The sequence below is a fragment of the Meriones unguiculatus genome, chromosome 17 (assembly GCF_030254825.1).
Source record: "Meriones unguiculatus strain TT.TT164.6M chromosome 17, Bangor_MerUng_6.1, whole genome shotgun sequence".
Taxonomy (NCBI): Eukaryota; Metazoa; Chordata; class Mammalia; order Rodentia; family Muridae; genus Meriones; species Meriones unguiculatus.
The window spans coordinates 78,067,133-78,091,225 of record NC_083364.1 but is presented as its reverse complement, the minus strand read 5'-3'; the positions used below and the strand labels follow the sequence as shown (position 1 = coordinate 78,091,225).

Here is a 24,093-nt window from a genome sequence, read left to right as displayed (position 1 = left end):
CTTGAACTTCTACAGCATCTTAGTCAAATGTAAACTGACATTGTGTCTGAGAGTTTGTTTATTTCAGTGCTCCATCCACCTCCTGTTCAGTTTGTAGATCTTGCTTTGTGCCTGCACTACTGTTGTGTTAGTTCTCACAATAGCTTTATAGTAAGTTTGGGCATTTGGGGATTTTAACTCTTTTAACATTAACCCTTTTTTAAAGGTTTCTTGAATGTGTTCTAGTATCTGTGTGTGTGGTTTTGTGCACATAATCTCGGGTGACTGCAGAAGGGGGAAAATGCTGTTGACTTCTCTAGGGTAGTGGTTCTCAACCTTCCTTTAATACAGTTTCTCATGCCGTGGCAGCCCCCAATTATAAAATTATTTTTATTGCTACTTCATAAATGTAATTTTGCTACTGTTATGAATCATAATATAAATCTATGTTGTCTAGTGGTCTTAAGCAATCCCTGTAAAAGTGTCATTTAACCCACAATGGGGCGACAACCCAGAGGTTAGTACCATTCCTTTAATATGCTCCAGGCATTTATGGGCTACCCAAGGAGGGACTCAAACCTAGGTCCTCCGCAATAGCAGCAAGTGCTTTTAACCACTGAGCAATTTCTCCAGCCCTCATCTTTATGTTGAAAAGGGTTTTTGACATCCTTGCCTTTTTAAACTTCCACATATATTTTGGGACTCATGTCTCCAATAAAAGAAAAAAAAGTCATAATGGCATTTGCTAGGCCAATTTGGAGAGCCTGGGAAAAACTGTATTTAGTCTTACAGTCAACTGAATCTATACCATTAGAAGGACAATAGTATATATCTTCATTTCTCTGGATCACTTTCATTTCTCTTAGCAGAGTTTAGTTGCCAAACACTGTTGGCTGTACACTAGTTTTTCACTTATGGTAAAGTTGTTTTTGTGTTCTTTTTTTTTTTTTTCCTTTTTGCTAGGGCTTAAGCAAATATATCCAGTTTTTGCAATCACTTTATTCTTAGCAGGTAGGTGAGATGTAATTCTTTTGTTTTAGGTCTTGTCATTTATCAAATATTTTGGAAACTTTTTATTAATCTTCAAAGATATGTAGTAGATATCATACAAGATCACACTACCTGCCTTCACATTTATTTGTTGTGTTTTGCATTGAGTGCATAATATCTTACTGTCTTAGGGAGTAAAGGCTGCAATCTTTTACCGTTAGTGTGACATTAACTGTGTTTAGACCTGCAAGGACGGGTTGTTTTAACTCGAAACATAATGTAATACATAGTAGTAATGAAACAGAGGGCAAACCCTCAGGATGTCAAGAGCCACCATAAGAGCAGCTGACTGTGTCCAGCACAGGAGTCAGTAAAGCAACTGAACATCTCCAAGCCGAGGACAGACAGAAATGCGCCTGAGCTCCACGAATACCCCAGCTGATAGTGAGTGCAAGTTTTCCTCTCAAAAACCCGTTTCCTACTGTCATCATTCAAAACACACCTGAAACATTGAGTCATTGGCTTCATGTGAGACTAACTTATACATTTATTCACATAAGAACTTCATAAATATTTATCTGTGAAAGTTGTTACTCTATATTAACTTTTTTTTTTTTTGTAATTATCTAGATGATTCCCAAGGTTTGGACGTTTTCAAGTATAATGTTACCAGTGTTTGGTTTCTTGTCTTTTTCTGTTATTTTTGTGTCTTTTTAGACAGGCCTCACTGCATAAACCAGGCTGATCTTGAACTTACAGAAATCCCCCTGCTTCTGCATCCTCCGAAGTGCTGACATAAAAGGCTTCCTTTAGCTTCGTGATGTGGGGTAACTTAAATTCACTTTTCTCATCCATCGAATGTCAAAGATAATAGTTGCTTCTTGGGGTTCTTTTGAATCGCGTGCTGGCAGGTTTCGCATTGTGCCACACTGTCTGTGGTGACTGCTGTGGGAATGTGAGCAGGGCTGCGCCGGGAAGGCTGCTTATGATTCCCGTCACCAGACACTCTACAAACCTCCACTTTTCCTCTTGCCAGGCGTGGGTAGCGTTCTTCAGAAAACGCCTCTGCTTAGAGACGGCACAAAGGAAGATATAACTTGAATTGTAGATTGAAATTCCATCTTTGCTACATTCTTAAACACAATCAGATCATGCTCTTCTTCCATAGTTAAATGTTACATCTTACAAAGAGAAGAAACAGATCACTGAAAATTTATATTTAGCAGGATGTCAGCAGTTTCATATTCATTGTCTCCAAGTCAAGACCGACTTATATTGGGGCTAGATTCCAAGACTAGGAATTAGGATGTAGAGAATCCCTAAGGTCTCTGTTGTATTCTAACAAATATAATTGCAAATGTTGTTGGTGTTACATTTACATGTGAATAACTTCCATATATATATATATATCCAGGAAAAGTGTTTTTCCTCCCTTACTCCTCTAGGAGCTCCTGTCATCACTTATTGGCAAGGTCCGATTTGATTCCAGAATATAGAATTTGGGACCCTCTTCCATATCTACTGTTTCCCATGTAACCTCACTCTAAAGATTAACTAATAAAGCCCAAGTCTAATAAAGTGCTTTGTAACTGGGAAAGCATGCAGCTTAATGATTGCTTTTGTTTTTTTGCAGTTTCCCCATCCCTCCCTATTTAATAGGTCACAGATGGAGGCAAGGTGTCAGCAGAGCCACCTCTGTGACCTGGGATACCTCTTAGATGCCTTTTCTTTATACTTTCATACTAGGCAGGTACAATTTTTCATGGTTGTTATTTTCACCTTTCATTTGTTAGAAATATATGTTTGTTGAAGAAAACTACAAAATATCAGCAGAAAGGAAAAAAATAATTATGTCTGAATGCAGAAACGATGCCTTTATTTCGTATGCTTTTAATGCAAAAATATTTACACTAAACATACGGTTGTTTCATTATCATTCAATGTAGCTCAATTTCTTTATATAATTTCTTTGTATATGATACTGTATCTTATAGACTATCCCATGGTGTAATAGATTATTGTTTAACCATTGGGCTTTTGGGTTTGTTTTTTAGTTTCAACATACAGTAGCTCTTTCTAATTTTGCTGTCAGAAATAATGTATATTATAAACATTTTTGCTAAATAATTTATATCCTTTTCATGTTCTTTGTTATCTTCTAAAATAGGGCAACTCTAAGGCTTGGACTTGCCACAATAAAGAGACATAAAATGTTTTGTGGCATCTCAAGTCATAATGAGACTACCACTACAATTTAAGATACAGCTGTTTGAACACCCATCATTTGGTCTCTTCTTTCCCAAGAATCCCCATAGATCCATTTTTTGATGGGAGTCAGTTAATTTACATTGTTAGGAGTGTATGCAAGTGGAATTACACTTCACCTGTCTGTTTTTATATAGTTTCTTGTACAAGGATAATTTCTGTGTTCATTGTTGTTATATCAGTGATACAGTCAGTAGTGCTGAGCTGTATAGAAGCATGGACTTGCCACAGTCTATTTACCTCAGCTGGTCATTGTATTCTTTTTTCTTTTTTTCTTTTTCCTCCCAGTTTGAGGCTGTTAAAATCAAAGTTGGTCTGAGCATCCCTCTAATGTCTGTATGAATGAAAGACAGCTGATTTTTATTGTACTGAAAGGGTTAAATTGTTGTATTTTGAAACTGAAGAAATTTAATATGAGAGAAACTGCGGTTGTCTTCCTTATTTTCTTTTTTTGGAGATGTTTTAAGGGGTACATAGAATTATGAGGTGAGTCATAATGGATGAAGTTTTCAGAACACTAAAAAATTAGGAGTTAATGTCAGTTAACAGGTACTTCAGAGCAACAACACACATTTACCTAACAGTTAGGTAAATGTATTATTCCTTTAACAAGCTAATAGTCACAAACAATTTATCTGTCAAATGACTCCTACTTTGAATTTGAACGAGGGAAGATTATGAGATAAATGTATTGAATGTGACAAAATAATATTCCTAAATCCGGTTTGGAATAGCTGCCAAACTGTCCTTTTCCTGTTGGTAAGGTTGACTGAGGAGGACCAGAGAATCTGAAGACTCCAGTGACATCAGAGCCACTTTCAACAACCTTCTCTGCTTCCTTTTCCACATAGCCGAGGCTCAGGCTGGACAGAAGCGGTGAGAATCCTTCCTTTCCTTCCATTCTCTGGCTTCATCATTGTGGCTTTAATGTGTTTTAGACAAGTTCTTTCTTGGTTATAAATTAGCTTACGGCTACCAGATATAGATTCTGTGTTTTATCTCTACGAATTATATCTTTAGGCAGTGTGGTTAAGAAAACACATAAGACCTAATCTAAAAAATTACAGTAAAGAATCAAATAAATGAAAGCAAGCGGTGAAAGAGATAAAGTGCCATCAGAAGCCAAAAACTAAAATTCTTGTGAATAGAAACCAGTAGATTACTTCTGTAGAGATGGGTTGCAAAATGAAAATAATGTTTGTGTCAATGATATTTAATTTTTTTTATGCAAGCCCATAGAAAATATATAGTTGATATCTGAAATAGTAATCCTATTTCATGTAAAAAGTTAATTATTGTTTGGAGAAGATAGAAATGTTTAGTTTTTGTGGGTATGTCATTGCTTTTGGAGTTATATAACATGGTTACCTCCTACAAGGGATTTCTGAGAAATGATAACATATTTTGTTTGAGTTAACAAAAGAGATGAATGAGTGGTAAATTCCCGTTGAATTGGCACGACTGTTTTCCTAGTGTAAGTGCCGCCTTGGATCATGCACGATTTAGTCCTGGGATATAGCAGCCTGTACACGCTAGGAAAAAGCTATGTGATCCTTTATTGTACTTGCAAGTTCCCAGGAAGAGTTTGCTTTCAGCTGAAAAACTGGAAACTCTGGTCAGAAAAAGTAGCGACCCGCACCTTAAATTCACCTCGTTTTAACTGAAATGATACTGGGAAGAAGGGGTGATAATTTTGAGTCAACTTCTATTCAGGAAACCTAGCTGTGTGATTAGTGTAAATGTTTTCCTTAATGTGTTATTTTTTTCTTGTCATCTCACCAAGAAAAGCCTTAAAACATTGTTTTTAGAACAGCCTAAAATTAGTATTTCGGGGGCACTTGTTGTTTACATTGTTATACATTGTCTTCCTGTAAATTAGAACTTATATCAACTACACTTCTGTTTATTAAGGAGTTATTTCGTTGGTATACATTCTGTAGATGGGGAAACCTTGAACTCCTTTCTCAGCTTGAGTTTGTTAAAATAAATACCAGAAGGTAGACCCCTCCCAGCTGTAACGAGTTTGTTGGTGTTTGCCAACACACTTGTTTGACTGAGTTACCAGAAGTCACAATCACTTGGAGTTGAACAGGTGACACTGATGGTGCACAGATAAAAATATAGCCAATAGGAAGTTCTTAGAAACTCAGCACATTTAGCTGCTATGGTGGCCTGTAATCCCATCACTGGAGGCTAAGACAGGGCAGTGTTGAATTGCAGGCCAGACTGGGTCACCTGGTAGTGGTGAGAGACAGCTTATCTCCAGAAAAGAAGTGGAGGAGGGGAAACTAGCAGTGCTGATTTTTCTTTTAAGTAAAATAAAATTATTTAGACCAGTGAACAACTTTGAATACAAAAATAAATCATTGATAATGTTTTTTTTTTAATTATTTTTTAGATCTTTTGCATACACTTAACATGATTCAAGATTTTTAAGGTGAATATGCCTGGCTTTTTATTTTCTAAACTGTATTTATTGGGATGGGACTGTAGCATAGTTGACAGACCACATGCACAAAGGCCCAGGGTTCAATCCTAACATGGTATAAAGCCAGGCTTAGCGGCCCAGACATGTAAAAGCAGCACACAGGAGGTAGAGGCCAAACAATGAGTGCAAAATCACCCTTGCTTACTTTCTTAGTAAGTTTCAAGCCAGACTGAACTACATGAGTCCCATTCAGATACATGTACTTGATCACATGTTCATCAGAGCCATAGTCAAGGAAGCCTGGCTGGGCAGCATCATGCTTTCTCATATCTGTAGCAGGCAGTGGACTGTGCCATGCTAAGCAAGATGTGGCAGGCCTGTGTTTGACAAGTTGAAGTTATATATTTTCCTTATCATAGTTTACCATATAACCATAATTTAAAAAAAAAAAAAACACTGTTATACTTTTAAGAGTGGTAATGTCTTTTTGAATGAAGAAGATCGAAGAAACAATTGGATTATTAAATACTGAGAACCATATAAAACATGGAACGCCTCAGAAGATTTTAATGTCAGTTTTTCTTTATTTGTTAGTTTAGTTCTTTCAAGAAATGTAGTCCTACTGTGTAGTAACTAACAAGTGAAATTTGCTCTTAATAGGTGAATTTTTATAATATCCTGTACATTGAGCTGTTTTTCGCTTTCTTTAATATTCATTAGTTTATTTTTATAAAAAATGATTAAGCAAAATGTGATTATCCTGGGTAGAATTGATAACTGACTAAGTCAATTTAGCTCAACTATCTGAACATAATAATTTTCCATAGAAGGAAATGCTTTCTGGGATATGTCTTTTCACTAGGAAAATTTTTATATAATGTATTTTTTCTAGTCTGATTAAATTGTGGAAGTCGTTCAGCAAGTGTTTCATGTATCTAGCTTTTTATGTCAGAGAAAGAGATTTGTATAAAGACATAAAAATGGTCAGAGGTTTATTTGGTTCAGTTAGATCAGGGTGCCAGTTTGCTAAGGTTAGTGAGGAAAAAAAGTAGGTGGAAATGTCTTTCTAAACCACCTGTGAGGCCAGTGATACCTCAACACCTAAGGATGTGCTCTTCTAAACCTGAGCTCGATCTCCCAGACTTACATGGTAGAAGGAGAGAGCTCACGCTACCAAATTGTTCTGAAAGGTACAACGATGGCATCTGTTTGCCCACAAACACATTAAATAAGTAGAAAGATTAAAAACAGAAAAACCTGAAAGAATAATACTCCTTCCAATCCAGAGACCTCCAGTGCGTGTCTGACATCATGTGTCATACAGAATTCCCAAGGTACAGTGCACCACATTGTATGCACATACCTGGTATGAAGCTTAATTTAAAGCTAGCTATAGTAAGAGTTTAGCAATAATAACTAGTGATAAGACAAAATGTAGAAATAAGCTATAACAAACCCTTTGTGGAGCTGTCTTTATTGTGAGACGCCTTGCATTGTACTAACTGTGCTGGGCCAAGGTGACTTAAACCTCTTGGTTTAAGTAGAAATCCCTTGACTAGGCAGAGCTGTGAGCAGCATTTTTTGCTTAGTATACCACAGTCTGTGAAAGCGTTTGAACTTCTGCCCTGTGGGCCTAGGAGCATGGTCCAGGCAAAGCCCCGATCAGTCACTTTAATTGGAATTAATTGCCATAAGTCAGGTTGGCTACCACCAACCAGTTTGGCTGGCCCATTGGAGCCTCGCTGGCTATGGACAACCCTGGTAAGAAGATCTAGATAGATCCTTGGCTCGAATGAAGTGTTGTTAATTTCCAACATTGCTTCCATCTACTTCTAATTCCCTTCCTCACACCCAGCCACCTTATTTCAAAGGCTTAGCCTTTACCCTTTACCAAGGTCCTTGCCCCAATATTTTAGCCACCAGATTTTCCCCAAACTCCAGTTTACTTGTGTTGTTGTTCTGGTCATTTAATGCGTGAGCAACTCTTACAACTTAATGATCATAGGAAAATAACAAGCCTTTCTTAATTAATCCTGACTTATCATTACAGTGGGAAAAGCATAATTAACATCTCTTCTAAATTTGATATCTGTAAAGAGTGGCCTTTCCTTAACTCTTCTGAATAATTAACATGACTAACATCATTTGGGAGGGAAATCCCTGCTGTACTAAACTTCTGGATGTGCCTGGAATTTTTGCTATTCTGTGATAGATTCAAGTGACGTAAATAAAACAATGAAAAACTCTGGCGAACCAACTGTGAGCCCACTTGCTTGCACAGACCATGGTCTATTTCCTTTGAGTGTCTAACTGGGTTTCTTGATTATTTGCACTCTTGGCTGTCCCGGCTTGGCATGTTTCTAGCAGTAGAGCTTTTGATTTTGGTAACACAATTTCCCCTTCTGGGATCAGACTTCACTCTCATTTTCAAACCCTGTTGATCCCTTTGTACACCCACACAGAAAGCTGGTTCATGGGGTGGCATGAGTAACCCCTGGTGAGAAAGCGTGTTTCCTGCATGCCATACTTAGCTGTCCCCAAGCTGACACTTTTCAGTGTGTACACAGTGAAGGCCTGGTTTCTCTTCTGTCTTCAGTCCATATCAGTAGTGTAGCAGCACTCACTCACTGTGGTCATGTCAGGGTAGAAGTGAAGCAAAAGACATATGGATCCTGTGTCCCAGTCTTTGCCCATACACAAGGATACTGTTGCGTATTAGTTAGAAAGTTCCTGATTACTGGCAAATCCTGCTCTCTGAGGAGCTAACAGTGTTTCTGGAATGTGCTGTGTTATGAGCACCCTTCTCTTCCTTTCTTGACCTCATGGTCCTTTCACTCCCTAAAGTGTTTTGGTGTTGGCAGAACACTGGATTGTGCCTTAGGCCAGTTCGCGTGCCTCCTCTGTAGACTGTTGCCTTTAGAAGCATTGCCCTGCTCTTTCTGCCTTGGTGCTTTCTTTATTTTCTGTTCCTGTTTTTGTTTAACTCTGATCTCAGTGTGTTGGTGATTGGAAAGCTTGTAAAGCCAGTGCAGGCAGGTTTGTCATTGATTTTCCTTGTAGCCTCAGTTCTTACCACACAGCAGCTCTTTATCAACATTTGTGGGTGTTACTGATGGTATGGCAAATTCGAACTGATGCCAACTGCAGATGGGAAATGTTGCAAGTCCTCTCATCTTCATTTAAAACAAACTTCCTTTTCTTCCTTCAACTGGATCTTGGGAACGTTTTTGACATGGAGGATATCTTTTCCCCCTTTCTTCTTTCCTATTTCATTTTGTCTCTGTAGTATGAGAGATTGAACCTATGTAAGGATTTGTGCATTATAAGCAAGCACTCTACTACTGAGCCACACCCCTAGTTGAGAATATTCTTTATTTGGCACAATTACAGTGGACAGCCTGGATGCTGGAAAACAAATATTTTGTTTGAAGACAGTCAAGATGCTGCTTCTTAGCTTTTGCCCCAGTACATCATCAGTGGTTCTCAAACTTCTCAGGACCAGTTTATGTTCTTAGTTAGTTGAGGAACCAAGTGAGTTTTCACCTAGGTCAGCCATAACTCCTGTTAGTTACCATATGAGAAATCTGAAGTAAGAAAAATTTTAAATGCAAAAATGCTCAAAGGTGGATTTTTTAATATAAATTTTATTTTTTTATATTAGTTACAGGTTATTTACTTTATATCCCAGCTGTAGCCCCCTCCGTCATTCCCTCCCAATCCCATCCTTCCTCTCTTATCTCCTCCCAGCCCTCTCTAAATCCATTGATAGGGGATGTCCTCCTCCCCTTCCATCTGACCCTAGTTTATCTCAAAGATGGATTTCATTTGCCATCAAAACAATAGCACCTGACTTCTGAATGGCACCGTGTACACATATTAGAAAGATGCTCAAAGGCAATAAATACATTTTTGTATCATGAAAATAGTCTTTAATCTCTTGTGCATCCTGAATAAGGACTGTTGAGCATGACTGGCCCGTATTCTGAGACTGCTGTCAATGAAATTTACTTTCCAATTGTTCTATACATTCCTCCTAACATAACTTTTGTGTTGGTAGATTAGTAAGTTTTCTTCTTATCTTCTACAAAGTTCATCATGTTTCCCACTCTTCTATTAATGTCTAGACATAGAATGTGCTGGAACCTATTACCAGTGTCAGCCTGGCAGTCATACGACAGAGATGCTTACTCAAGGAGAAGGCATTTTATTTGTGGATACTCATAAGGTCATTCCTAGTCATGCACTGTCAGTAACCCTGGCTTTCAAGACCTGTCCCTTTTTATGACTTGTGAAACTCCACGTTCTCCTGGGCAAGTTTTCTCATTTGAGAGTTTGTAGAAGTTTGGTTGTTAATGAAGTCTTCTGATAAGTCGATTCCTTCTTTTGGGAAAGTGCTAGGCTCCCCTTCATGTCTTTCATTCTCTTTTCCTCTGGGTGCCCTTCCCTTCCTCTTGCCTCAGCCTGACCCCTGATGCTGGCTTGCCTTTTGTGATCTGCCAGATACTTCTTTGGCCCTAGTATCTCCTGCTCCCCCACTCCCCCCTGCTCTACCTTGGCTGACACTCTGTTAAATTCCTCCTGAGGTCTTAGCAGGACAGTCAGTCTCTAGAGTATTTAACGACTCCTCAATTCACTGAGTACTGGGTCTTCCTGAGAGTTCTGGGAATGCAGCTTGTACCGTGTGGCTGGATGGTAATCCAAAAATGGCTACACATCAAACTCTTGACTTACTAACAGCTCATAGTCTCTTATTGTATGGTGATGTCATAATGTGAGCTAGGATTTGGAGATTTACTATGATTACTAGTGATAATCTAGAAGCACAGCAGGAAAGCCACAGAACACTGGGAGTCTGTAATCTTTTAACATTTTTTGTTCTAAGCATATTAGACCCTCAGTAAATGTTTACCGAGTACTTTTTGTCTTCATTAGTGTTGTATAAAACACTTAGCTCCAGCAACCATGTAATAATTTAAGCCAGACCCCTACTCCACTTGATCACTCTTAGCCAAGAGAAATATCCCTTTGAGTGGGGTCCAGTGGCACATTCCTGCAATTCTGGTACTTTAGAGGCTAAGGTGGTAGAATCATGAGTTCAAGGCCAGCTGAGACTGTATAGGATGTAAGCCCTTATCTTAAATAGACAAAATGAAAAAGAAAGAAAAGTAGAAATATGCCTTCACATTGTTTAAAAATGGTACATACTGCTTTTGTAATAAGCAAAACTTGTGCCCAGTGAAGATTATATTTTAATTATATACAGTTCAGATTTTAAATTCTGAGCTATAGTGGAATTTTTGCTTTTCTTGGAATTTCATATCAACAAAATATTGTATATACTTATGCTAGAAAATCTACTAATTATTTTATTTTCATCTTTTGCTGTTAAGTTATATCTATTTTGTAGCAGTCTTTATGTTACACAAGTTGCTTCCTAAGTGTTCAGTCCTGATTGTATTATTTCCTGTGGTGTATTTAACTTGGCTGCCCATACCTTAATTTGACTTTGATTTCTTCTTTGCACTACTTGATTTACCACATCAAATCTTTTCTTTAAGCCATCAGCAACCCCGCTGTTTCTCTTCTTTATTTGTTTTGTTTTTAAAACATTCCTTTAATCATATCATTTCCTATAAACCATCCATTCCCACCAGATAAAGGCCTAAGCTCCTTGGCATGGCCTTGACTCAAAAGTCCTTGGTCCTAGTAGCATCCTTAGCTTAATCTCCACTCACAGTAGACAGTTGTCCCTTCCTGTGTCACACCAGAGCAATAGTTGCAAATTTTTTTTGGTGGCCCAGCACTTACTCCTATCTTTAGTCACCATTCACCACTATCCACATACATACAGAGAATTAAAGTTTGGGTTATCCCTACTCGGTGTCCATGGCACTTGCTACATGCATGCTTGCATCATGTAGTACTTAGCAGCGTACTCTCCCGGACTTTTTGCGTGGAGAACAAAGGAAAGATTTGAATGAACAGCGCACAGTACTGTTATATATATATATATATATCATGCGGTATTACACCCCCTGCCCTGCATTTTTTGCAACCACCTACCTCAATTCAGGTGAGTAAAAATGTGGTTGATGTTCAGCAGAATCTCGAACTTATTTATTTTTTTATTGTTGTTGTTTTTTTGTTTGTTTGTTTTGTTTTGTTTTTAAGGGAATAATGTACAACCTGTTGGGCCTTTATACAATTTAAGCTCTCTACTAACTACTCGTCCATTTGTTAATTGTGGGGATGGAGTGTGTACATGCCATGGTGTACATGTTCAGGTTAGGGGACAACTTTGGCATCGGTTCTCTTTCTCTCTACTTTCATGTAGGTTCCAGGGGTTTCATGTGGGTTCAAACTCAAGAAGCCTAGCTCCTGCAGCAAGTTCCTTCACTGCTGAGCCATCTCACTGTGCGTTAACAACCACACCCAATTTATTCCACTCAACTGTATTCTGAGTGCTAGGGCTGTTGTGTCTTTAGTTTTTTGTTTGTTTGTTTGTTTGTTTCCAAAACAGCTTCTCTGTATCGCCCTGGATGTCCTGGAACTCACTCTGTAGACCCCAGGCTGGCCTTGAACTCACAGAAATCTACCTGCCTCTTTCTCTTGAGTTCTGAGATTAAAGGTGTGTGCTGTATCCATGCTTTTTCCTGTTCTCTCCTTGCTCTGAATAATGACATGCAGAACTTTATATTTATTAAAAACTGTGGGCACTATAGCTGGGCAGATACTTAGCTGTTCTAACTGGACAGTATTAGCCTGGCCTACTTCCTGCCACATGGCCCATTAACTGTCATCATAATCTCTCTTTGGCACCTGGTTTTTCATCCATGTCCAGATGGTGACTCCTTTCCCTGGTCCACGCCTGAGACCCTCTGTCTGGGCCCATAGATCCCACGTTTTTCCTCTCCTATCCAGTTATTGTCTGTTCAGCTCTTTATATGGCCAGTCAAAAGGTGATGAAGAACGATGTTTACGAAATACTGAGACTGGAGGTGCTTCAAAATAATGGCAATACCAAAGTCAGACTGTAATCCCATCTGTACCAGCACAGAATTCAGAATTCCAATATGCAGTGCACAAAAACATCACTCCAACAGTGCACCACTGTGCCCAGCTCTGTTTTTGTTGTTCTTTGTTTTTCCTTATCTTTGTGTTTAAGTTTTAGAATAATGATTTTAAAACTTGCCTACCATAGCTACTAAATTAAAATCCAAAGGCAATGCCTGGGAAAGACAAAGCATCTGCTCCTTTTTAGTCTGTTTCCTGTTGCTCCAACAAAATGCTTGAGGCTGAGAATTATAAGAGGAATGAAGGTATTTCTCAGGGGTCTGGATGCTGAGCAGTCTGAGAGCATTGTGCTGACTTTGCTTGGCATCTGGTGAAGGCTTCACTGTATGTCTTAAGATAGCAGAGGGCATCACATGATGAGAAAAAAGCCATGAAGCTAAGTGTTTATTTCATCCCCTACAGGCACCATGCTTGTGATGTCATTTAATGCAAATTACTTCCAGAATGGAAGGCTCCACATGCTTAAGGATGCAGTTTCTAACACATATATTTGGGGGAGACACACTCAAGTTGTAGCAAGCCTCAACTGCCACCATCTTTCTCTTTTGGCCTGTACATGGAGATGCTAAGAAAACTGAAAAAAAAAAAATAGTGTGTTTATATCTTACAACCAACAGCACAAGCATGTTTTCTCATGTCCACTTTCCATTTGTTGATGCTCCGTCCCAGTATAGTATCATGTCTCTAGTCACATGATACTATTTCATTGTCATTTTAGCAAGATATATGCAGTTGCAGAAAGTCTGGGATTTATCCAGCCCCAAGCTTATTCTTCAAAAATTGAAACTCCTAGGTTAATGTTGGCAAATTTTCCAGTCTTATCCTGTCATTGTGCTCGAAATCTAACAGATAGAACTGTATTTTTAAGGTTTATCTCCATGACACCAAAGTATAGTCAAGAAAAAATACCCAGCTTGAATTCATTCTAAGCAAAATGGAGTGTTCACTTTTGAGAACTAATCACCGCCCCATCCTTTCTGTGATTGCTTGCTTACATAATTTGTTATGAAAGAATGCTTCTAGGTAAGCCATCTCTCCAGAATGCTGTCATTTGTTCTGTTCTGCTCTGGAAGAGTTAAGAGGAGACAACATCCTGTGGAAGACCTTGTTTTTAATTTTGCTTCTCACACTGGCACTGATCCTGCTAAGAGCAGCCCAGATTAGTTCGGGGAAACCTTTGAAGAGATTTAAGATGTCCTTCAGCCAGTTTGAAGGTTTTTGTCTTGCAAATCCAGTACAAGGGCGCCTGCAGGCATCTCGACCCTTGCTGAGCGGCTGATGCAGCTCAAGGTCACACTAACCCGCCCTGTGACATTCAACAGCAACAACAAAAAAAAAAAATTATGCGGTAGAACTGCTTCAGCATTCAGCCATCCAATAACTTAGTGAGGAACTGCGGAAGAAGTCTTTTTCACCCCCCTCTTTACTCCCTTTTTTTGGGGGGGGGAATGATTTTTTTTTTTTTTTCTGTAGGAAATAATCCCAGATTTCTGGTGTGTGTGATGACAAGGTCATTTCTTAATTAGAACACATGTAAAGAACAAAGCTAAATGGCTTCAAAACAGCTTTGTAGTTGATGGAGAGGATTTAAATTATTTAAAGAGATAGTCACCCATGTATGATGGAAACTGAATTCTAAAGGCATTAACTCCTTCCTCCCCGGCTACATGCTGTTTCTTTTCACTCTTCATCTCTAACACTACAGAGGTGCATTATACCATGAGACAATTTATATAAATGTCTAGTTTATTTCTTTGAGGCAAAACGTAAGTCAAATGTAATCCTGATATAAACTTTTAATGGAATTTTCTCTCCATGACACATGTCCTGGAAATTTCATCAAATGGCTTGAGGAAGAACTAGGGATCACAGATGTAGTGGTCCCTCTGGCAGCTGTGATTTATTTATACTGTACTGGAGGGAGGTGAGTAAAGGGCTTGGTCACTTTCCTTTCTCTCCCTGATGGTACCCATTTCTGATGTCAATGGCTCAACTAAGCATCATCAGCCAATATCATTCAGAGGATTGATATGGATTTAAAACAGACACTACTAAATTTGTTTCTGAGTGCAGTTGACACTTTCAGGCTAATGGCACCATGTCCATGAATACTCAGCAGCCATGCTGGGCTGGCACTCTACTGGGTGTTGTTGCTCTGCCTGGATCTCCTTCTGCTGTGGGCTTGTGCTAAGTAACCAGTATCTTAGAAGGACAGAGTCCAGGAGAGCCTACTTCTTCTGCTTGGACTTCATGCATGACACTGATGTAGTTATTGGGGCCCAATAATGAAAAGAGCAATCTTATGGTTGTTATCTTTGTAAGTAGTAGATATAAAACCATTACAAATTGTTATTTCTTTATGTGAAAAAAAATCACATCTGGGCAGAAAAATTTGATTTCAATTTTAAATTGCAGAACAGTTTCCTCAGAATTAAGACCCCATGGCGTCCTCAAATTGATGTTTTTCTACAAATAGGAACAAAGTGGAATCTGGCCAACTAGTTTACGAAGATGTAGAGTATTTTCAGTGTGACTGTTTTAACAGATATTTTGTATTTTGTGGGCCACACTTAAAATTTTTAAGTTTGAGTCGATAACATGGTAGATTGTGTAAGAACGATCTAGAAATTTACTAGATCTGTTATTCTAAAGGATTTTCTTACAGGCGAGAAACATTTGTTTGGGTCCATGAAGTTAGAAAAGGATCCTCACACAAAGACACATATTTTTAGGTGTAACTATCTTAAAGGATTTCTGGTTTGCCAAAGACAAGTTGAAAGGGAATCTAAATGCAGTGACTTGGGGTAATGCAGTGAGGTTTGCCCTTGCCTGGAGTCTGGTATGCCTTAAGTGTCATATATGACCCCAGCTCACCTGCTACTCATTTCTAATTTACTGTCCTAATTCATCGATTTGTTATCACTAATTGTTCTTCATTTACTTCTGTGTAGTTTCTAGTACCTAAAGGGTTGAAAGGTTGCTGTAATTGGCACCCGCAGCTGCTCTTTCTTTTGACAGGGGATAATTTTGCAGCCTATGCTTTGTGTGACAGCTGCCTAATTGGGCATTCTCCCCTTGTAGCAAGGCAGCCTCCTTCAGCCTCCCTGCTGACAAATGGTGGTGGATTATAGATGAGGACACGCTGACCCAGGCGACCTTGCTGAGACAGCGGGGAGGGGCCTCCTGCTACTTGAGGGAAGCTTTAGGTCATTTAGAGGACAAGGTCACGAGCCAGGTGGAGAAATGACATGATATCACATGACAGTAGCCTGATGACATGGTCAGCATGTCAAGGACAAAGGTATCAGTATCGATTAAGCATTACTGCAATACTTCACTGAATTCCCTAGTATTTCTTAATTGTTGCTACTAATTTTTTTTTTTTAAGAAAAGGGAAGAATGTGGAGTAAAAAGGAAGAATGCAGAATAAGATAAGCAGCATTTTAACAGTGGTGGAACATTTGTTTATATGAAAATAGACTTGATTGAGGAAGCTTTTTAATGAAGTTTGCTAGTTATATGGAGTGTTCTGTTCTGATCTTAATTATAGCTTAGTTTGCAGCCCTTTGACTCTCAGGACTTTTCAAGTTATTCAAACATTAAGGCAGACAAATTAAAATGAGGTAATGTGTGTGTTCTTATAAAAGTATTTAGTAACTTCTGTCATCACTCTACCCAAAGACTGGCATACCTTTTGTGTGTTGAATAAAAGAAATATAAGCCAAATGAAAATGTCTAATTAAGGAGAACCTTAAAGCCCTAGATGTAAGAGATCAAATACACTACTGTGCCTCCAAATTCTCAAGTATTACAAATACTCTTAAAACCATTTCTGAGACCTGAAAATATTTTTTAAATGGCATGGAATTATTTAGTGTAATAGCTTCAAGATAAATGGATTTTTTTCATTGTTATTAACAAAGCACATGCTCTTTTTGAAGTAGGTTTGAGTTATTCTGTTTTAAATGTAAAATCAGAAGAACCCATGCCGACTCTATTAACCCTATCATAATACTTGAAAGTTGTATCTGTGACTTATGTACCGGATAGCACAATCTGTAAGACTGTCTCATTTTGGAAAACAGTGAAAAGCATTACACAGAACAGATCATGATTCTCAGCAGTGGAAAAAGCAATTGTTTTTCATGCTGTTAGGTAGAAGCCTTGCGGAACAGTGGGAATTTTTATCCCCTGAGATTAAAAAGTGAGAAATGATAAACTATGAATTAGTTCACAGAAATAGACACATCTGTGTTTTCATGGCACGTGTGTGTGTATGTGTATATGTGTGCGTGTGTTTGTGTGTGTGTGCACTCGTGCGACGGTGATGATTTTGCCCATGCTGCGTGTGTGTTGAGCTGTTGTCAAACCCTGACTCGGGCTTGGTGGTGGTTTAATCCTGTGCCCTTGTACATGTATACTTGATTAGTAGTTGTGGCTATCTCAGCAGAAGACATACCGCCCTCCTTCTTGTATTGGTCGGGACCCGGGCACTGGGGAGCCAAGGGAAAGGAGAAAGGAAAGAGGTTTTGCATTAGTATTCTATGAAAGCCTTACTGTCTGCAGAACAAATTGATTGCTCCGGTATACCTGTGCACCACTGCTGTGAAAGAAAGGTAGGGCTGTGATCTGTTTGATTATATGGCATATTGTGACACAACAGCAGTGTTTAACATGCGCTCTTTCTGTGGCACGTGCGATAAGTCTAAGGAGAGAAAAAAAGAACAACAAAGAAATGAATGGAAGTGTATAGGAGGAGTACAGCTTGGTTCACTTCAGCCATGAGTTCATTCGAGTAAGATAATTTTGCTGAAAGGCAGCCACTGGGAGCGTAACTTGATTGATAGTGAAACCCTAGAAAATCTTGAGGCACTAATGTGTTTCCTTGCTCAAAATGTGTCAAAGATGAGATTCATGCTAACTGTGAGACTTTAACTATGAAGTGGGAGGGGCCATGGGAATTGTCATGCACATAAGTAGTTCAGGAAATTATTTTCAGTATGTCCTATTCTTAAAGGTCCAGTGGAGTGGAGAACATAAGAGAAAATGTTTTCATGTTAAAAAGAAGAGAAGCAGCTGCTGTGTTGTCTGAAACTATATTAAGAAATGTGTTATTTAGTTTATTCTTTTAATGGTTCTTCTGTATAGACATACTTTTAGGGTTCTGAGATAGGAAAAGAAATTACATGATTTCTTTTCTCGTATCTTTTAAAAACTAAGAATTCTTTTCCGATAGGGACTTGTAGTGAGCAATTTGGGATTGCCTATATGAACTGAATGGATATTGTAATATTTTAAAGTATGATTCACATTATCTGCAATTGAAGTTGGATGCCTTGTCAGTCTGAGGCATAGCATTTTTTGCTATGTGTACATCTGTGCTGTGAGGGGAGCGATGTAATCCCTCTCGCCTCATGTGAACTGTGGGTGCCCTTTGCCTCCTCTGCCCATGTCTCAGTCCCTAGAATACAGCCCGAGCACTAGATCTAAGAGCAGAAGACTAGCTGTCAATCGGTGACGAATTAAAGTTGGCTTATGTTTACTCTTATATTGTTGAAATGAATGTATAGCTGCATGCTATAGATTATGTCTTGCTTTCATGTAATGAAATGCATGGTTATTCTGTGCATACTAACTTTCATACCTCACAATGACTTTCTGATGGAGCTGAACAGACTGTAGGTAGTAATCTAGACTTGCCCCATGTGGTTTGAAGAAAACTGGGTGGATAGAAAAACATTTCGCACATTTGTAAATTCATTCACAAATACACAAATTCTGCAGGAAAATAGTAATGAAGTCAGCCACTTCAGGTCTTAATGCCCCGTGAGGATATGATATATTTTTAAAACTTTGATGTTACATGGCAAAATTAGATTATTATGTATATTTAAATTTCAGTATATCCAGTAAATGTCTTAGTACTGTATTTTTAGTGCAACTACTTTGTGTCTCACTATCAGAAAAAGATAGAGGTAAAATAAGCAGGGAAGTAAGAACTAGAATATTTACTTTCCAAGGTAATAAGGTATTGGTCTTTCATACTTTCAAAACAAATACTAGGTATATATACACATATGCATGTATAATTATGCTTTTGTGTGCATATAGACCGTAATAACTAGCCAAGGAAAATAAGGATGGAAGAAAAACCAAACACAAATTTGGTTTTTTTATGTTTTTTGTTTTTTATGTTTTCTTGTTTCTGATCAAGGAACCAGGGCTGTATTTTGTTTTTCAGAGTGTCCCTAATGCTTTCATTTTGCTTCGTACATAATGGCTTCTCAGTCACTTTTAAACAACTGAACATAGACTACTTATGAAACCCCTCCCCACACAGATCTTTTTTTGTTGTTGTTGTTTCTATCTTTAATTAGTACTGTATACAGAAAAGTGATTTTTAGCATCTTTTGACTTCTAGAAGTATTGTAGGTGTGACAGAGACAAGAATTCATTTTTAAAAAACCAGCCAAGCCACATGTCTTTGGCTTCTGTGTCTTAGTAGTTGAGATGCCTGACTGAGCCTCATATTGTTCTTCTTGGTATGCTTAGGAGCCCTCTTCCACAGCAGATACCTGCTTTTTGTTTCCTGCTTATATGCTGCCCTATTGTGATGCTGACTATTGTTTAAGCTTTTTATTTAAATCTATAAAACTTCCTTAGGGTTTCACTTGTGAATTTACACGTTTGTTAACTAATATCAATGAATTATTATAAAAGTTCAGGAAAATTGTGTGCCACCTTATAGTTAGAGAAGCCTACGTAATTAAGTTAGGAAGAAAGTAAACCATACAGTGAAAATTAGTCATGAGAACATTATGTGTTGTTAGCATGATGAGCCTAGTTAATAAGTAACCTTTTTTCTCATTTGGCATGTAGCATTCTATGGGCATGGACCTGTGCTCCTTGAGCCCCAGGCCAAGGAAAAAAAGGATTGGAGAAGACAAATACCAAAGAGAAGTTTGAGTTTTCTCTTTTCTTGTTTCATGGATAAGAAACAAGATACATTGCAACTGGTGTCAGAGTTCACATAATCATTGAGAACACCAGGCTGCACATAAATTGTTTGACATAGGTAACTTAGCAACTAGGGTGGGCCTGACACATACGTTGCCTAGGTTCTTGAAACTATCTTCCTGTCATCTGATATCAACTGGATTGAATTAATTTTCCTAAAATATTAATATTATTCAAGTTTTATACTTGTAGCCAAAATTAAATTAGTTTATGACTAAGGAGACTGTAAATCGAAGTAAAATGACACTGCATGCACAAAATGTACATACTACCACATCCTATTATGGATTGCCTCCTCAGGACATAAAGCCAGAACTACTTTTATGCCAAGGATGGGTTACAAAATTGTGTATCACCAAGAAAAATAAAAGTTTTAAAGAAGACTTTTAGAGACTGTAATAAGTTTCTGATTAGCACATCCATAAACACATTGTAGTCCCTCGGTAACTAAAATTTTAGGACAGAGTTTTCTTTGGTACTGTAGTCACCCCTGATCTGAGAGAGAGCTGCTGAATTCAAGAAACATGCTCACTCTGATCTGGTGCAGGGGTGGGGTAGCCGTCTGCCAGTCTGTCCCTGCAGAAGACAGCAGATAGCAACACAAGGGTGGGGCATAAGTGAAGTCCTCCTTAGAGCACCTGACAAAACTTGATTTAGCTTTGGGTATGTTAGTCCTTCATGCACTGTGGAGAAATGAACAAGGAATTGAGTTTCTTTCAGAGAGCCAAATGAACCAGGCATGGAGGCAGTAAGGAAACCAGTGAATGGTGGGTGGGCATGTGGTTGGAGAACTTGCCTTCCATGAGAACACAGATAAGATCATTAGCTTACGAGTATAGAAGTTGGCAGTTTAACTGTTTCTAACCCCTTTCTACCCCATCCCATTATGGAAAAGAAATCTCTAGGCCTGGTCCTTTAGTTCAACAATTGGGCAAAGTTTACCAGCAAGTTCGCCTCCAGTACATTGTCCCCCTCTGTAAAATGGGCTGTTTCAGCCGCTTTCTTTTTGTACCATGAGGATTAGCTGAAAAGACATAGAAAGTGATGGAGCATCATGTATGAGATGGTGGCTTTGCAGGGTCACATTTCACATGTAAGACAGATGTGCCCCCACTGATGTTTACTTAACTTACTGCACTTTTCCTGTGAATAATAAAAGGTCAACCATGTCACCGTATTATGATGTCTCTAAGAGCTGCTCTGGAACTTCAAAGTTTTTGATGTAATTCTGGTGTGCTTACTGATTCCACCTGTTAACTGTTGCTTAGACTCAACCTAAAATAAGGTCTGTGGCTCAGTAATAATATGAATCTTCCCAATGTGCACATTTTTATCTCCATAATTTTTTTATTTGCATTGTTTTTATTAAGATATCATATCTGTACACATTTTTTAGTGAGCACATGCCCATATGTCAGTGAATCATGACTTTCAGTCAAAACCCGGGTAATGTTTTGGGAAAAGGGGGAGCCAGAGTGGAAAAAGAATATTTTTCTCATATCTTCAGTTTACTGCTCAGTTTGCAGACTTGTGGTGGCAGTGGCTTCTCCTCCTCCTCCTCTTCCTTCTTCTTTTTTTTAATTGTAGAAATTTCTGAGCAATTACAGAATTTTGGATAGTTTATTTTTTATTTTTAAAGAAAATAGGGGTGGTATGACTACGCAAGATTAAATGCTCAGTGGAATAGCAGTTGGTTCGTCTCCTCTAACAGGCAAGAGAAGAGATGTTAGAGACACCCAATGATTTGCTGAGAGTTTTAATAATGTTTTCTTGTTTTAGCCATACAGCCAGCATTCTGATTGTAAAAGAAGCAATTGTTAATTCCGTGAGGCACAGAAACATGGTAGTGAAAAAATGACAATACCACTTACTTTATAAAATACCTTCATTTGGTTTGCTGACGATTTGAATAGTTGTGTAGATCTTTTCCTTCTTAACCCCCACAGGTAGGCTATAAACCCTTTGTTCCCTGGGTTTATATGCATGCATTTGTATGTAGATAATGACTAGACGCGCATTTACTCAGCAGAATGTCTCTCAGAAGTCCTATTGAGAACAGAATAAAAATAGCCTCTTCCTTGTGGACCAGCACTGTAGTCTAGTGGTGGCAGAACCTGCGGATAAACAAATAGTTTTAAAGAAAGGAAAGGGAGCAGAAGTTAGTTTTTGAAGAAGGCCCAGAGTCTCCGGGGTACTTTAGCAGGAAATGAGTGCAGAGATTATTTAGTTGTGGTCGCTGAGAAAGGCGTGTCTTAAGAAGTGACATTTAAGCTGTGTAGGGTTTGGACACTGGGGAGCCCTTCCTGAGTAAACTCTGTGGGAGCTTTCTGAGAAGGGGAATTGCATGTTAGCAGGCCCGAGGTAGGAAAGCACTGTCTACCAGTGGGCAGGGATGCAAGAGATTCTATGTGAGGAGCTGCTGGCCCGATTTGACGGCCAAGAGCCACAGGTGGCTCTTCCCAACAGAGAACACAGTGAGACTAAAGTTCACACCACATACAACTAAAAGAAGAGTGTAAAGCTTAAGAATTTTTATTGGTTTTAATAATAAAATAATATTTGGGATTAGGTAAAACAGTCTCTAATTTTACCTTTCTCTTGACATTTAAAGTTGCTTCCACTTAGGAAAGTAAAATGCTATCTCTGGCCTTCCTCACAATTTCACTGAGCGTTGCTTTAAGAGATAGACGGGCTGGCCTGAGATAATTCTTTGGGTTCAGATGATTCAAGGCATTTGAGCCTTGGAGTCTCAATAGCAGGTTAAGAGAGAAATTTCGGCTCTACTCCAAGTGAGGTCAGAGGCGTAACTTGACAGGATAGAATGTGTTACAGGCGCACTGGCTACAATTTGTAGGATGTGCTAGAGGGGCCACTTAGGAATAAGTACAGTAAAACACACATGCACAAGCACAGCCCAAGCCAGTCAGCACAGCAGCTGTGAGGAAATGGTGTGAATGTCGGCCTTAGATTTGTTTCACAAGTGTGAGAACCATCTTTCTGCTGTACTCTTGGCATATTCAATATTTACAAAGTTAAATCTCCCCGTCCTCCCACAGCCTTGTATTCACGTAAACATCTCTACTCTGAAATGGTAAACACCCTCGTTCAATACAAAGATGATACGGATTTGATACGTCTTGTCGGGAGCTCTTTACATCTCAGATCTCCTAGGCCTTCAGACATTAGGTTCATTTTGCTGTGTGTGTGTGTGTTTCCTCTTTCTTTGTTTGTTTTGTTTTCCTTTAAGAAGGTTTTACTATGGATCAGCTTGGAGCTCACTCTGGCCAAGGCTGACCTAGAGCTCACGGCACTCTTCTTGCCTCAGCTTCCCAAATGCTAATAGTATATGAACCCTCCACCTAAGTTAAACTGAGACCTTTTAAGCTGATTTTTCTTTTCTTCTCAGTGATAATATTGCTTAGTTTCTGTTTGTGTACTCTCTATCTTACCTTAAAAATTATGTAGTCAAAGGGAGATACAAAGTAAATTCATCTATATATCATTCAATTTCTGTTGTTTTTTTCTTTTTCTTTTTTGTTCTCTGTTCTCTCTCTCTCTCATATCTATCTATCTATCTATCTATCTATCTATCTATCTATCTATCTATCTATCTATCTATCTATCTTTCTGGTTTCTCAAGGCAGGGTTTCTCTGTGTAGCCTTGGCTGTCCTGGACTTGCTTTGTAGACCAGGCTCAACTCAAATTCACAGAGAGGTGCCTGCCTCTGCCTCCCTGAGTGCTGGGATTATAGGCGTGTGCCTCTGCACCTGGTTCAATTTTTGTGTTTTAATCTCACAATTTGTCTTCCTTAGTGCTAGTTATGCAGAAGGCAGCATTACTTTTTTTATTCTAAATATAAATTGTAAGAAGTTCTACTTTGTAAAGTTTGTGGTAGCAAATGATAAAACTAGAAAAAAATTACTAAATTTAGGGACAGTTTTAGTGTTCTCTATGCTTTGGTTTTAATCATAATGAGGTGTTTTTTTTTTTTTTTTTTTTTTTTTTCTCCTTTTCATCTGTTTTGTGTCAAGCTTTCTGCTGTATACATACTTTTTTTAGAGGGTCACCTTCCTCCAAAAAGGAGCTTTCTTATTTGTTTTGTCACAAAACCATTTTGCAGCTGGACATTGTGAGGCAATAGTAAGGTTTGTGGTTATTGTGAAAGTTCTTCTCTATAAACAAAGTAGAAATTTAACCATTTTCATCATTATGTTACAAATCAAACTCAAACAATTTATAGACTGTTTAAATGATACATTTGTCTCTTGTTAATTTCAAAGGGTTCCTTTAGGTTTTGCAAGGTATTTAGAATAAGGATTTATTCTGATTAAATTGCTCA

General features: G+C 38.4%; 1 protein-coding gene across 5 annotated transcripts in view; it reads left to right on the top strand.

The window, feature by feature from the left end:
- Positions 1 to 24,093, top strand: part of Nrip1 (nuclear receptor interacting protein 1) — an 85,713-nt gene that overhangs the window by 38,548 nt on the left and 23,072 nt on the right. For 3 of the 5 annotated variants that reach the window (XM_021650039.2, XM_021650038.2, XM_060370664.1), the window contains exon 3: positions 3,999 to 4,110. The exons of the other annotated variants lie outside the window; for them this stretch is intronic. The gene's annotated coding sequence lies outside the window, so the exon portion shown is untranslated. The remainder of the gene's footprint in view (positions 1 to 3,998; positions 4,111 to 24,093) is intronic. 5 annotated transcript variants of the gene reach the window in all.